Source organism: Piliocolobus tephrosceles, chromosome 11 (genome assembly GCF_002776525.5).
Source record: "Piliocolobus tephrosceles isolate RC106 chromosome 11, ASM277652v3, whole genome shotgun sequence".
Lineage (NCBI taxonomy): Eukaryota > Metazoa > Chordata > Mammalia > Primates > Cercopithecidae > Piliocolobus > Piliocolobus tephrosceles.
The window spans coordinates 121,421,671-121,434,963 of record NC_045444.1 but is presented as its reverse complement, the minus strand read 5'-3'; the positions used below and the strand labels follow the sequence as shown (position 1 = coordinate 121,434,963).

Sequence of the window (13,293 nt, the reverse complement as noted above, 5' to 3'; positions counted from 1 at the left end):
AGTCGCTTCCTCTCCACTCTGTTGGCTAAAACAAGCCTAAAGACCAGTTCCATTCAAGGAATGCAGAAATGAACTCCAACTCTTGAAGGAAAGAGTGCAAAGTCACATTGCAAAAGGCATGAGTGGAGGAAAGGGTGAAACATTGGGATCATGTTTGCAATCAATCTACGGAAAGTCAATTATGTAACCCCTCTGGTCACATCGTCTCTGCAAGGGCACATAGAGATAGAACATAAATAGTCACACTATGGGGCCATTTGTGAGCTGCCATTTTGCCACCAAGGCAGCTTTTGGTGCATGCAGAGTTAAATCTGGATGGGTGTCTAGGAGTCTCCTGTCTACCTGATTTGGTGTCCCTCTCTCTTTCTGCCACATCTATCTTCTCTTTCTGCCACATCTATCTTCTCTTTCTCACCCCTTACCCAAAGAACCCTTGCTCAAAAAGTCCGTGGAGGTTTTAATTGTGCAGAATTGCCCTGGAAGGGCAGCACTTAACCCTTACGCTCCTCCCGCAAAATGGGCTTGTCACAGCATTCAGCTTCTTCCTGCAAAGTATCTACAACACACCCACATTTTCCCTGGCTGACTGATACCTCTCAGAAGATAGCTTTATTGCTTTATTGCCCTAAATCACTTTTCCACCAAAGGTGAGGAGAGAAAGGAACCACAGAGGGAAGGGTTGTGGGAAGGGACTTTCCACTAGACTTACTATAAACAAATTTGAGCTCTTTTTATTTGGGGGGTGAAAAGAAAGCAGATGACAGATGAGGGAGCCTCTGTGGAAATGAGGACTATGTCCACAAAGCCCTCCTGGCGAATCCTCCCAGTGTGGAGATTCCAGCGTGTTTATGGGTGGTGGGCTGCAGATGTGCCCTCTTCTCTCTGGAACAGTAAAAGCAAATGCCTCTTTCTCTTCCACCACTGTGTCAGGGAAACAATGGGGTCCTTTAACTCCATTGGTTCTTTTCCAGGCCAAATGATGACATCATTAAGGCATCTGATTTTCTCCTTACATAAAAGAAGATTAATGGCTAAGACCACAAGAGGAACTATTGTTTTGCCAGCTTTGTTCAAATGTGTGGTTAAAATACTTTCTTTCACAAAACACAACATTGCCCCAGAGGTAACAAAAAACCCTTCTGTAGTGATGTGCCTTCCCTTCTTGAGCGAGACCACACACAAGAAACTGAGCCGTGCCCACAGTCAATGCTCCTGATTGTCCTGGGTCTCGATTCCTCACCAATAGCCCAGCTGCCAGGAAATTGGAACTGCATGTGAAAAAGCCAAGGTAAAACAAGCCCATCTGCATCATGGTCAGAAAAAAAATTCTGTTTGCCAAATCCTAAGGTCTTCATCCATAAAGAGAGTCAAGGATGCTGAACTGGAAGCCTTGAAAGTGTGAAGGTGGATGGGCGACTTGCACTCTCCTAGGTGGGCTCCGTGCCCTTTCTTATCAGTGATGAATGAAGACACCATCTGAGAAGCAATGGAAAAAGCTCATTTCTGAGATAATGATTCCAATCATTTCATTATGTCACCTGTCTTGGGGCCCCTGGCATTTTCCCAGCCATGAGCAGAGCCCCCTCTCCATTCTATGGAGTCCTTGGGTCTTGGAGCTGTCAACAGGAATTTGCCAAGGTCTAGAGGATATTGGGTCTCTGTGGGTGGTTTCCCCACATGGACAGCCAGCTGCGACGGGATGAAGAATCACTTCTTCAGGCTGTCAGATGCTTTGGTCCTTGGACTGTTCCTAATAGTTTTTTTTTTCCACAGAGCTAACACAAAATGGGATGCTTCCTCTTTTAACTAGACTTGGCAAGGGTCTTATTGTTCATATAAACAATAGTGAGAAAGGCTATCCATGGCTTTTTGAAATATCCTTTGCCCAAATCAATACAAGTGTTTCTGTTCTGAAACCCAGTGTATTAAATTGTGTACCAGTGCTGTCTAATGGAAGTTTCCAGGATGATGGAAATATTCCATGCTGTGCTCTCCCACATATATTTGCATGTGGCTAGTGAGTAGCACCTGACCTGTGGCAACTGCAACTGAGGAAGTGACTTTAAATTTTTATTTGATTTGATTCAAATGTGCATAGCCATGTGTCCTCTATATAACTTTTACAGTTATGCATTTGCTTATAAAGTTTAACATGCACTGACATATGACCCAGCAAGCCTATTCCTAGGTATTTATCCAAGAGAAATGAAAGGAAATGAACACACAGGGAATCGTATGCAAAATGTTTGTAGCAGCTTCCTTCAGGATAGCTGGAGATGGGAAACCACACGAATGTCTATCAACTGAGGAGCAGAAAAACAAATGACGGTATAACCATGTAATGGAATATTACCCAAAGGTGAAAAGAAACACACTTCTGACACACAGCAGCACTTTGCTAAGTGAAAGAGTATCTAATTGTGTGATTTCACTCTCCAGGGGAGGCAAAGCTATAGAGACAGAAAGCAGAGCGGTGGCTGCCTGGGGGCAGAGGGGAAGGGAGGACTGCTAAGAGGCACAAGGGGCTTTTTCCAAGAATGGACACATTCTATTTCTTGAATATAGAAAGTGGTGGTTGCGTGACTGTATACTGTATACTGTCACAAAACTCATTGAGCTGTACACTTAGAACGGGTGAATTTTGGTGAGCCCTGGGTGTTGCTGTGGAAACAGCTCAATCAGTGCCCTTCAGGACTCCGAACCCCCACATGCCATCATGGGAGCCAGCATACGGTGCCCTGTGCCAGCCCCACCTCTACTTCCAGGGAGTTCACCTGGCCACATCAGTAGGACTGTGGCCATTGCCTCTTCCTGCAGTGCCAGACTCTGCCCAGCCTCAAAGTTGACTTAGGTGCTCCTCTTTGCATTGCTGTTGGGTGGGAGCAACCCCTTCCTGGAAGTATAGATGTTGGCCTGCAGAAGAAGATGCCCTTTCTGTAGTTTTCCAAGGCAGGAAGTCATTATGCAACTTATGCATTTTCATCAGATTTCCTCCGATATCCTCTGAAGTGTGTGTGGGAATGAGGTGCACTGCCAGGAAGTGTGGGATCTGATTCTAGCCTCCAGCTAGTGTCTTCATCTATGAGAATGAGATCAAGGGGAGAATTCGCTCGCACATTCTGCCCGTTCAAGTTTTCAAAGCTTTCAGGTTGCACCCAAGTGGCTGAACAGTTAAAGAATAACATATGACACGGGAGTTACCCATAACAAGGATTCCTGAGGCATCTAGAGAAGCGTTCCAGTTTTTTACGAGGTTGCTTGTCGGGGGAGAGTTTGGCAGAAACAATGGGACAAATTCGACCGGAAACAACCAATGATCCTGAAAAAGACCTGAACTTACTGAATAACAAGGAGCTTGCCAAAAGGAAGAGCATCATGGATGAACTTTTTGAGAAAAATCAGAAGAAGAATAATCCAAATTTTGTTTATGATATTGAGGTCAAAATCCCACAGGATGAACATCTGCAGTCCTGTGGCTGGGACACAGTCAGCTCATGAGTTCTGATACGAAACACCCAAAAGATTTCTTGGGCTAGCAGAATATTCATGTTTATATAAATAACATACATGGGTTCTAGAAAAATCTTTAGAGAACACTAAAATGTATATGTTGAATCATAAGGGGATTGACTATGTTGCTTTTCAAAACCAGGACATTTAGAGCATGTACTATGTAGGTGCAGGAGGAAAATAGGAAAAATGGAATACATTTTTTTTTTACTTTTTTGAGACAGGGTTTTTCTCTGTTGCCCAGGTTAGAATGCAGTGGCAAGATCTCAGCTCACTGCAGCCCCCACTTCCTGGGCCCAAGCAATCCTCCCACCTCAGCCCCCTAAGTAGCTGGGACTACAGGCGTGCACCACCTTACCCGGCTAATTTTGTTGTTGTTGTTGTTTGTTTTTTTTGTAGAGATGGGGTTTTGCCTTGTTACCCAGGCTTGTCTCAAACTTCTGGATTCAAGCTATCTGTCCACCTCGGCCTCCCAAAGTGCTAGAATTAAAGGCACGAGCCACCGCACCCGCCTTTAAGTAGCCTATCATCTAATTGGAAGATAACAAAACTTGTGAAAAGCTAATTAGCAGTATTGGGCAACCACAAGATTAGAGCCAGATACTTGATAATGGCTAAAGAAGGTCAGAGCCTAGATGACTGTGGAGTAGAAAAGCAAGGGAAGACTTTGTCCTTTAATGAAGGACTTTGCTGGCCCTTGAAATGGTAGTATTTGGGTAGAAACTTGTGTAGGACTCTAGAGAACAGCAACTGAAAAGAAGGGGAAGGGAGATAGTAAAGAGATAAGAGGTATATATATATCTTATATATATCTCTCTCTTATACACACACACACACACACACACATATATATATAACAGTAAGTAAATTATAGTTTGACAAGATTGGGGGGTGAGGGTGATCTGGTTTGACTATGTCCCCACCCAATCTCATTTTGAATTGTAGTTCCCATAATTCTCACATGTTGTGGGAGGGACCCGGTGGGAGGTGATTAAATCATAGGGGTGTTTACCCTTATGCTATTCTCATGATAGTGAGTGAGTTCTCACAAGATTTGATGGTTTTATAAGGGGCTTTTTCCACCTTTGCTCGGTACTTCTCCTTGCTGCTGCCATGTGAAGAAGGACATGTTTTCTTCCCCTTCTGCCATGATTGTAAGTTTCCTGAGGCCTCCCCACCCATGTGGAACTGTGAGCCAACTAAACCTCTTTCCTTTATAAATTACACAGTCTCAGGTATGCCTTCATAGCAGCGTGAGAATGGGCTAATACAGGGGCCATATTTGGTTACCAGGGAATTATCTTTTTGTGTATTTAACTCTGGAGAAGCCTCTGCAAAATGCCCTGCAGCTGCAAGTAGCTGCTACTTGATAGACAGAAGGGGAATTCCGCCCCTTGGGTATCAGGAAATATACACTGAAGACATTCTGAAGCCCTGAACCTCCTCCCATAAATAACATGTTTGTTTATAAAATGGGAAATCCTCCTACCATAAATGAACAATAGGTACTGCCGGTTTAGGCCTACTCATGGCTTTGGATCTACAAGAGAAGATCTTTGTTTAGCAAGGTTATCTGTGATTTCATACATCTATTCTTACTATAGTATCGTTTAATTGCTAGAAATTCTATGTTTTCTATAAGAAAATTAATATTCATTGAATACAACTATAAAAATAATTTTTAAAATTGGGGAATTTTATTCTATGTAAATTATACTTCCATAACTGAGCTTTTAAAAATTCTATATAGCTTTTAAAATAAAAATTAGGAAATTCATGTCCTTCAGGCTTCATTCTTTACATCTCTCTTTACCTACATAGATGACCACAGAAAACACTAAAAGCCAAGTTGTAGGTAGCATCAGCCAGCCAGTCAGTGAAATTAAACTCTCCTAGATCAGTCAGGTCCATGATTTGAAAAAAAAAAATAGTTTTCCAAGAAACAACACGTCCCCTTGGAGCTGTAGTTCCACCCATTACAACGAAGTCAAGCCGAGGCCAGACAAGATCATCTCATGAGCCACCTTTGCCCTCTCTGAATGGAATGCTTCAGGCTCAGTGTAGATGCAACACCAGGGGCAGAGACAAGTGCCCTGGGGGAACTCCATCACTCCCAGGCTGGACCAGGAAGCAGGGATGGAGCCAGCTAGCCTATGCCCAGATCACCCCTGAGCACAGCCGCGTAGAGGTTAATCTGCTGTGCTTTGAATGCTCACAGCGCCTAGCATCGTGAAGTCAGAAAAGGATCAATTTTCATTAATATGAAGAACCTCACTTTGAGGGATGAGACTGAGCCCATTAGACTCCCGGAGAGGCACATTCTTAGTGAAGAGTGCAACAAAAGCATTAGATATTAGCCGTAAAGATTGCAGGAGACCCAAACACTCCCAGGAGCAGGGAGGGGCTCTCTACCAGCCCCAGTTCAGAACCTCAGGATCATCACTTACCACATGAAGCAGCTCTTACTCCTAGTCACCAGCTGTTAGCATCCAAAAGTGGAATGAGAGTTCCTCATATCCAGAATGACTCCCAGTCTGGAGATCTCCCCTGCCAGGAAGACTGTCCTTATGAAAGCCACCCTCCAGGTGTAAGCTTCAGAAATGGTGGCTGCTGAATGCACAGAGGGCAGGTGAGGGAAGCTGCCTGTGAAAGACAAAGCACTGCACACACACATTCTCCCCGTTTCCTCCTGAGACCGCACTAAAATACAGCAAAGGTTTTCACCTGTGTCATTTGTTTTATTCTTTAGTCATACGTTTCCAAGGGCAAATAGAAGACAAGATGATAGCAAAAAAGATTTGCAAGCCAAAGAGTGGCAGGACCAATTTCAACTGAACTATCCTGAAAAAGAACAGGGAATCCTAACTTAGCAGCTGAATTTGAACCCTAGAGAGCCAGGAAGCTCAGGGGTTGGTGGCATCCAGCACTCTGGAAGGGGGTGAGGGTGGGCTAAACACTGGAGGAACAGTTGAAAGTAGATTAAAAGTACGGAGACTCCCAGATCTCCTTACCCTGCCCATCAACCAGATGACCTCACCTCCATCCTGGCAGAGACTGGAGGAACCCCTGGAGGGGAAAACAGACAGGCTCTGGTGTGGGGGAAACAGCACCTCTGGGCCAGAAACACTGTTCTGAAGGCACCCAGGGGAAAAAAAAAACATCCAACCTGCTTCTGCCAGGGGGCTCCCAGAACCTCAGCCTTTGAGCGTCTAAGAATGAGTTTGCTGGAGTCTAGGAATCTGAAGCAACATAAGAAAGCAATTCCCCAAATTGAACAGTTCATGCAGAACACCTAGAGCAAATGCACTTCATTTTTTTTTTCTTTTTTTTTTTTGAGATGGAGTCTTACTCTTGTCACCCAGGCTGGAGTGCAGTGGTGTGATCTGGGCTCACTGCAACCTCCACCTCCTGGGTTCAAGTAATTGTCCTGCCTCATCCTCCTGAGTAGCTGGGATTACAGGTGCCTGCCACCAAGCCTGGCTAATTTTTATAGTTTTAGTAGAGACAGGGCTACACCATGTTGGCCAGGCTGGCCTCGAACTCCTGACCTCAAGTGATCCACCCGCCTCAGCCTCCCAAAGTGCTGGGATTACAGGCGTTAGCAAGTGCACTTTTATCAAGACCGATCTTCCCACATGGAGCTGCCCACCGGCTTTTTAGAATGTACAAGGAGACAAAAACTAAAAAAAAACAAAAAACAAAAAACTCTCACAATCCCAGCAATGACTAAAGAGCAAAAATATAATGCTTTTTAAAAAATAATGTAAGGGAATAACAAAGCTTCTGAAATTTAAAAAAAGAAGAAGAAGAAGAAAATGATAGATACGTAACACTTGAAAAACATTTCGAAACTAAAGTTTAAACGATTTTCCAGATCAAAGAAGAAAGGAAAGAGATGGAAGTCAGGAGAGAAAAGAGAATTCTAAAACCAGTTCAGGACTAACATCCAAATAATGGGAGTTTCAGAAAAGAGGTTGGTGAATGTGGTGAATGGGTATGAAAATGCAGTTAGAGAGAAGGAATAAGTTCCAGCACTCCATAGTACAGGAGGGTGACGATAGTGAACAATATCTTATGATATGTTTCAAAGTAGCTAGAAAAGAGGATCTGAAAAGCTCCCAGCACAAAGAAAGGATAAATGTTTGAGGCAATGGATATTCCAGCTAACTTGATTTGATTATTACACATTGCAGGCATGTATCAAAATATCACATGTACCCCATACATATGTGTAATTAGTATGTGTCAATTAAAAAAAACAAGAATAAAGAAACAAAAGAAGAAGATAAGACAAAGGAAGGCAAGAGGGAAGTCCAGAACTGAAGTACGTGGGTTCCCACAGGGCAGGGACCAGCCAGTGCACAGCACAGCAGATGCAAATAGTCTTCCAAGGACGCTTTGCCTTGAAATTTCCCAACACTGTGGACAAAAACAACACCTTCCAGCTTTCAGAAAGGGCGGGGATAGCTTTGAACAAAGGATCCAGAATGCACTTTGGACTTGGTAAGAGCAGGGCTGGGACAATAGAACAGTGTCTTTGAGACTCTGAGGAAAGGTGATTTCCAGCCCAGAATTCTATAGCCCTCAGTCTGAAGAGAGAGAAACACATTTCCAATTGCCTCTGAACACCAATGAAGATGTGCTCCACAGAATTGAGGGAATAAAGCAGGCAAGAGAGGGCACAGAATCCAGGAGTGCGGAGGGTGGTCCCACAAGGCAGTGAGACCCCGCGAATCCTCCAGGGTCCTGGGAGGCCAACCCTGCAAGGTCCAGACCTTCCTGCAAGGCTGAGAGGCTTCCATAGCACCCCAGAAAGAGACTTAAGTGTAGAGAGCACTAGGTGGGACATCTGGGGATAAATCACCGTTAATTACATTGGAAACTAGGCAAATAAAAACCAAGACCATCATTAACTCCTAGAAAACCAGGAGGATGTAGAAAGCTTATATACTCCAGGCTTAACTGATATATTAATCAGGATTCTCCAGGGAAACCAAACCTGTGGGACATGTTAGCCACACACACACACACGCATACATACACACACATAGGTATGCATGTATGCATAACATAAAAAGATTTATTTCAAGGAATGGGCTGATGTAATTGTGGGGTTAACAAGTCCAAAATCTGTAGGGCAGCTGGCAGGCTGGAAACTCTCAGCCAAGAGCTGACACTGACATGTGGAGGCAGAATTTCTTCATCCTCAAGGAAGCCTCAGTTTTCTACTTAAGATCTTTCAACTGATTGGATGGGGCCCACTCACATGGCTGAGGGTCCTCTCCTTTGATTAAAGTCAATGATTGTAGACATTAGCCATTTGTACAAAACACCTTCACAGCAACCCCCAGGTTGGCATCTGAATTAATAGCTGGGCACTAGTGCCTAGCCACATGGACATGTAAAACTAACCATCACAGCTGGGCATTGTATTTACAAGTTTAGATTACTGTAAGCACTGACTATTGAGTTCACTAAAGTTACCATATCACCTAATTGGGAGGTGGAGGGCAGGACAGGGCTCAGGTGCGTTGTGGAGTCAAAGGGGTAAAACAGAGCCATGTCCTAAGGCACTGTGGAGATGTCGCTAGATAAGGACCAGGATAGCTACATCCGGAGGTGCTGTGTGATCTCAGACTTGCAGGTAGATACCAAGAGAATCTGCAGCCATGGTGAAGGCAGCTGGCCCTGGGAAGTAGGAAATGGTGGTGAAGAGGACCACCATTATCTCGAATGAGCTTTGCAGAACAATCCCCCTTTCAATCTCTGGGTGTGTGACGTGTTGAGAATATAACAACTAATGAAAAACAAAAAAAAATATATAAAAGGTGACTTAGGCTCTTCGTCCAGTTCCTCCTGATCCTAGTGTTAATTAATTTCCCCTGGCTTTCTGCTGCTGAGAGTAATTTCCAGGCCTGGAGACCTCTTGAAGTCCCCTGTGTGTAAGATGTCAGAAGCTTCTGCCCGTTCCAGCATCTCCAGGCCTCTCTGTCCACTCCGGGCAATGGACAATGCCCTGGGTGACCCTTAATTGTGAAGAGGACAAGGCTGAGCTTTTCGGCCAAATGCAAAGCCCCCTTAGGATGGAAGGAGAGGATCCTCTGTCATCTTGGTTTGCTCTGTGAAGTTGGATTGGGGTCTTCAGGGAGAGCTGGGAAGGGGATGTGGGGTTTGTGCATGGAGAGAGAAGGGAAGGTCTGGGACAGTGGGAGCTACTTGGGGTGCAGGGGACACTGGTGTGTAAGCTGCCGAGAGGCCTGAGCCACATCTGGAGTTGGGGACCGGGGCTCTGTGGTGCTGGGCTGAGTTCCTGCAGCCCCATTCAGCATCAATGTGGGAGATGTGATGCGAGCTGCTGGGCAACCGAAGACAGGGATGCTGTGGGGCCGTGAATCTCTGTAATCAAGCAAAGGGTGAGGACCTGGGCTGGCAGGATGGGGCACAGGAACAGGGTTGGGGCCAAGGCTGGGGCCAAGGCTGGTACCGAGCAGCATGGACAGAGGGAGGCAGAAAGGTAGGGCCTGCAGTGTGAGGCTCCTACTCTGTGCTTCAGCGTGAGCTGCCCATGGGTGCTGGGTGGTGGCTGGCAGCATGGGTCTCAAAGCGGAGGAATCTGGAATGTGCATTTAGCCAGGAGCAGGCTGATCTCTCGCGTCCCATCTCCAACCCCAGGCAGGAACTCTGGAAGAACAAAAGTCTGTAATAGAGAGAGTGGGGCAGGTGCTGGAGCTGTTTAGGAGGTTCAGTCCCAGTGAGGCGGGCAGGATCACGTGGCACGTTGGTTTGTCACATTAGAAAAGAGTGGGTTCAGAGGGGTCGAGGGAGACTGTGTTACTAGGAGGGAACTGAGACAGCCTTCAGGAGGGAGTTGAGAGGAGGAGAAGTGGTTAGAGTTGGGAGCAGCGGGGAGGAAGATGAGACAAGACAAGGTTGGCATATCTGCCAATAGGCCTGGCCTCATGTAGGCAGGCTCAGGATGGGAGGCTGACAGCACATTAGCAGGGAACCTGGGTCTCGGCACCCTCACGTACAGATACCTCCCCCAGCCCAGGCCTCCACATACAGATACCTCCCCCAGCCCACGCCTCCACATACAGATACCTCCCCCAGCCCAAGCCTGTGCACAGAGATACCTCCCCTAGCTCAGGCCTCCACACACAGACACCTCCCCCAACCCAGGCCTCCACATACGGATACCTCCCCCAGCCCAGGCCTGTGCACACAGACACCTCCCCCAGCCCAGGCCTCCACATACAGGCACCTCCCCCAACCCAGGTCTGGGCATCCGTTTTCTTTCCAACCTCGTGTGTAGTTTTGTTTGTCAGACAACATGACCAGGAAGCATAATGGGTTCATCTTTGAACCAAAACTGCAACAACCAACCAAACCGCCTTGAGGTGATGTTCCCAGTCTATAGATGAGGTGCCTGGTAAAATCTGCTTGTTTCTTTGAGTCATTTGGGTTTTAATTTTATTCATTCTATTTTAAGTTTGAAAACAGCCTCAAATCATTTTTTAAAGACCTACACGCACTTTAAGTAAAAATTATTAACTAATTCACCACCGTCTTTTAGTTTGATGAAAAGTATAGCCAAGTCCTAAACGATAAATTAGGCTAATAACCAGCCATTATTAGTTTCATTTTGAATTTCTTTGGGACTTAAGCTAAACATAAACTGGAAAAAAAATTGTTCTAATTTAGAAGACAGAAAAATGAACTGACCAAATCTAATATTTTAAAAGTATTTTTCAAAAATGGCAGGAGAGTCCAGCGACAGGCAGAATAACCATGCCCAGCCCCAAAATGTTCACCTCCTAATCCCTGACATCTAATCTCTGAACATCTGACTTTACGCTTTGCACTTTGCAGATGTAATTCAGCTAAGGATCTCGAGAAAAGGAGGTGACCCTGGAATAGGTGAGTGAGCCCAGTGTTATCACAGGGTTTTATTTTTTATTTTTTTGAGACAGAGTCTTGCTCTGTCACCCAGGCTGGAGTGCAGTGGTGTAACCCTGGCTCACTGCAACCTCCGCCTACCCAGGTAAAGTGATTCTCCTGCCTCAGCCTCCCGAGTACCTGGGACTACAGGCGTGCGTCACCACGCCTGATTAATTTTTTATATTTTAGTAGAAACGAGGTTTCACCACATTGACCAGGATGGCCTCGATCTCCTGACCTCGTGATCTTCCCTCCTTGGCCTCCCAAAGTGCTGGGATTATAGGCATGAGCCACTGCGCCAGGCCCATCACAGGGTTTTTATAAGAGAGAGGCAGGTCAGAGTCAGAGAGAGCAATGCGAGGACACACTTTGAAATGGAGAAGGGGACCATGAGCCAAAGAATGCAGGTGGCCTCTAGATGCCAGAAAAGGCAAGAATGAATTGTCTCTCGAGTCCTGGGAAGCAACATGGCTCTGCCGACACCTTGATTCTAGCCTGTAAGACCCATGTCAGGCTTCTGACCTCAGCATGGTGAGATAAGTTTCCATTGTTGTAAGCCATTAGGTTTGTGGTAGTTTGTGACAGCAGCAATGAGCAGCAGACACAAGTCCATCTCTTAATATAAAATATTAAGCCTGGAAAGGCAAAAGAGTCTCTGAACCAACCGTGGACTCACACTTCATGTAGATCAAGTTTCCTCTCCGTCCCCACCACTGGGGACTCTGAAGACTGCCAGGGGATGAGAAGATTCCACTGTCCGGACACTGGTCAGTGGAGTCAGTGGAGTCAGTGATGAGACGGTGGCTTAGATGAGAGACCCTTCCACCCAGCTCACCCACTGTGCTGTGACTCCAGAAGGACCCAGAGCCTCTGGCGACACTGATCACAGTTGAGGCCCTCGGGATGTAGCTGTTTCCAGGGTCTGGGCTCCCTCCTCTGGGGGCCGCCTCAACCCTGCCCATTGCAGATGGGTCTCAGCTACTGGTGCGGGACTTTTCCCCCCAAATCCAGCTTGGTGCTGTACCGTGTTCACAAGTTCTGGGGATTAGGATGTGGATGTCTTTGTGGGTGGGGACTATTATTCTGTTTACCATAGGACTCTAGGGCCATTTTTGAAAAATAATAACTTTGATTTGCTAAAGAAAGCTCCACCTTGAGTGTTTATTTCTATCTCCCAAATTAGAACAGTGTAATCCAGTTTATAGTTAACTTCAGTCCCAAAGAAATTCAATATGCCATTAATGATTACTTGTATTTAGGCTGATTTTCATGTACGATTTCAGGGTGTTGGAAAGACAGTGGAGGTGTGGATGAGAGCTGGGCTCCTGAGAGCTGTGGATACCTGGCCTGGGGAGACAGAGAGGGGTGAATAGCTCAGGTTAGTCACATGAGGCCTTTCAGCAACTCTGCAGAAAGCTCACAAGCTAACCATCCTGAAGCCTGTTCTGATGACCTGTCACAGGAATGTCTAAGTTGATTTCAGGAGCCACAGCAGCCATTTTGGGGCCAATGGCCTGTGGCATTATCCCTGGAAGGTTCAGAGATTTTCAGACCTTAATATTTAGAAAAAACAAAACAAAACAAAAACAGGCCTCCTTGAGGCAGGACACAAAGAAGGAACCCTTCTCCATAACCAGATCCTGCAGGCAGGGCTCATGTTGTTTATTTGTCTATTTATTTGTTTCTACAAAGCAGGCAGCCACATTCTCAAGGCAGTGGGTGGGACTGCCCGGGTGCAGATGATAGTAGGGGTGTGGGCATTTTCTGAAGTATGTTGAACAAGAAAAACAAAACCAACTAAAATCCAACTGCTTTTTATTATCACCACATGCCAGCAATTCTAAA

General features: G+C 45.7%; 1 pseudogene; it reads left to right on the top strand.

Annotated features, from left to right (window-relative positions):
• Positions 1 to 3,014: 3,014 nt before the first annotated feature.
• On the top strand, positions 3,015 to 3,498 carry LOC111553735 (annotated as a pseudogene).
• The last annotated feature ends 9,795 nt before the right edge of the window (positions 3,499 to 13,293 follow it).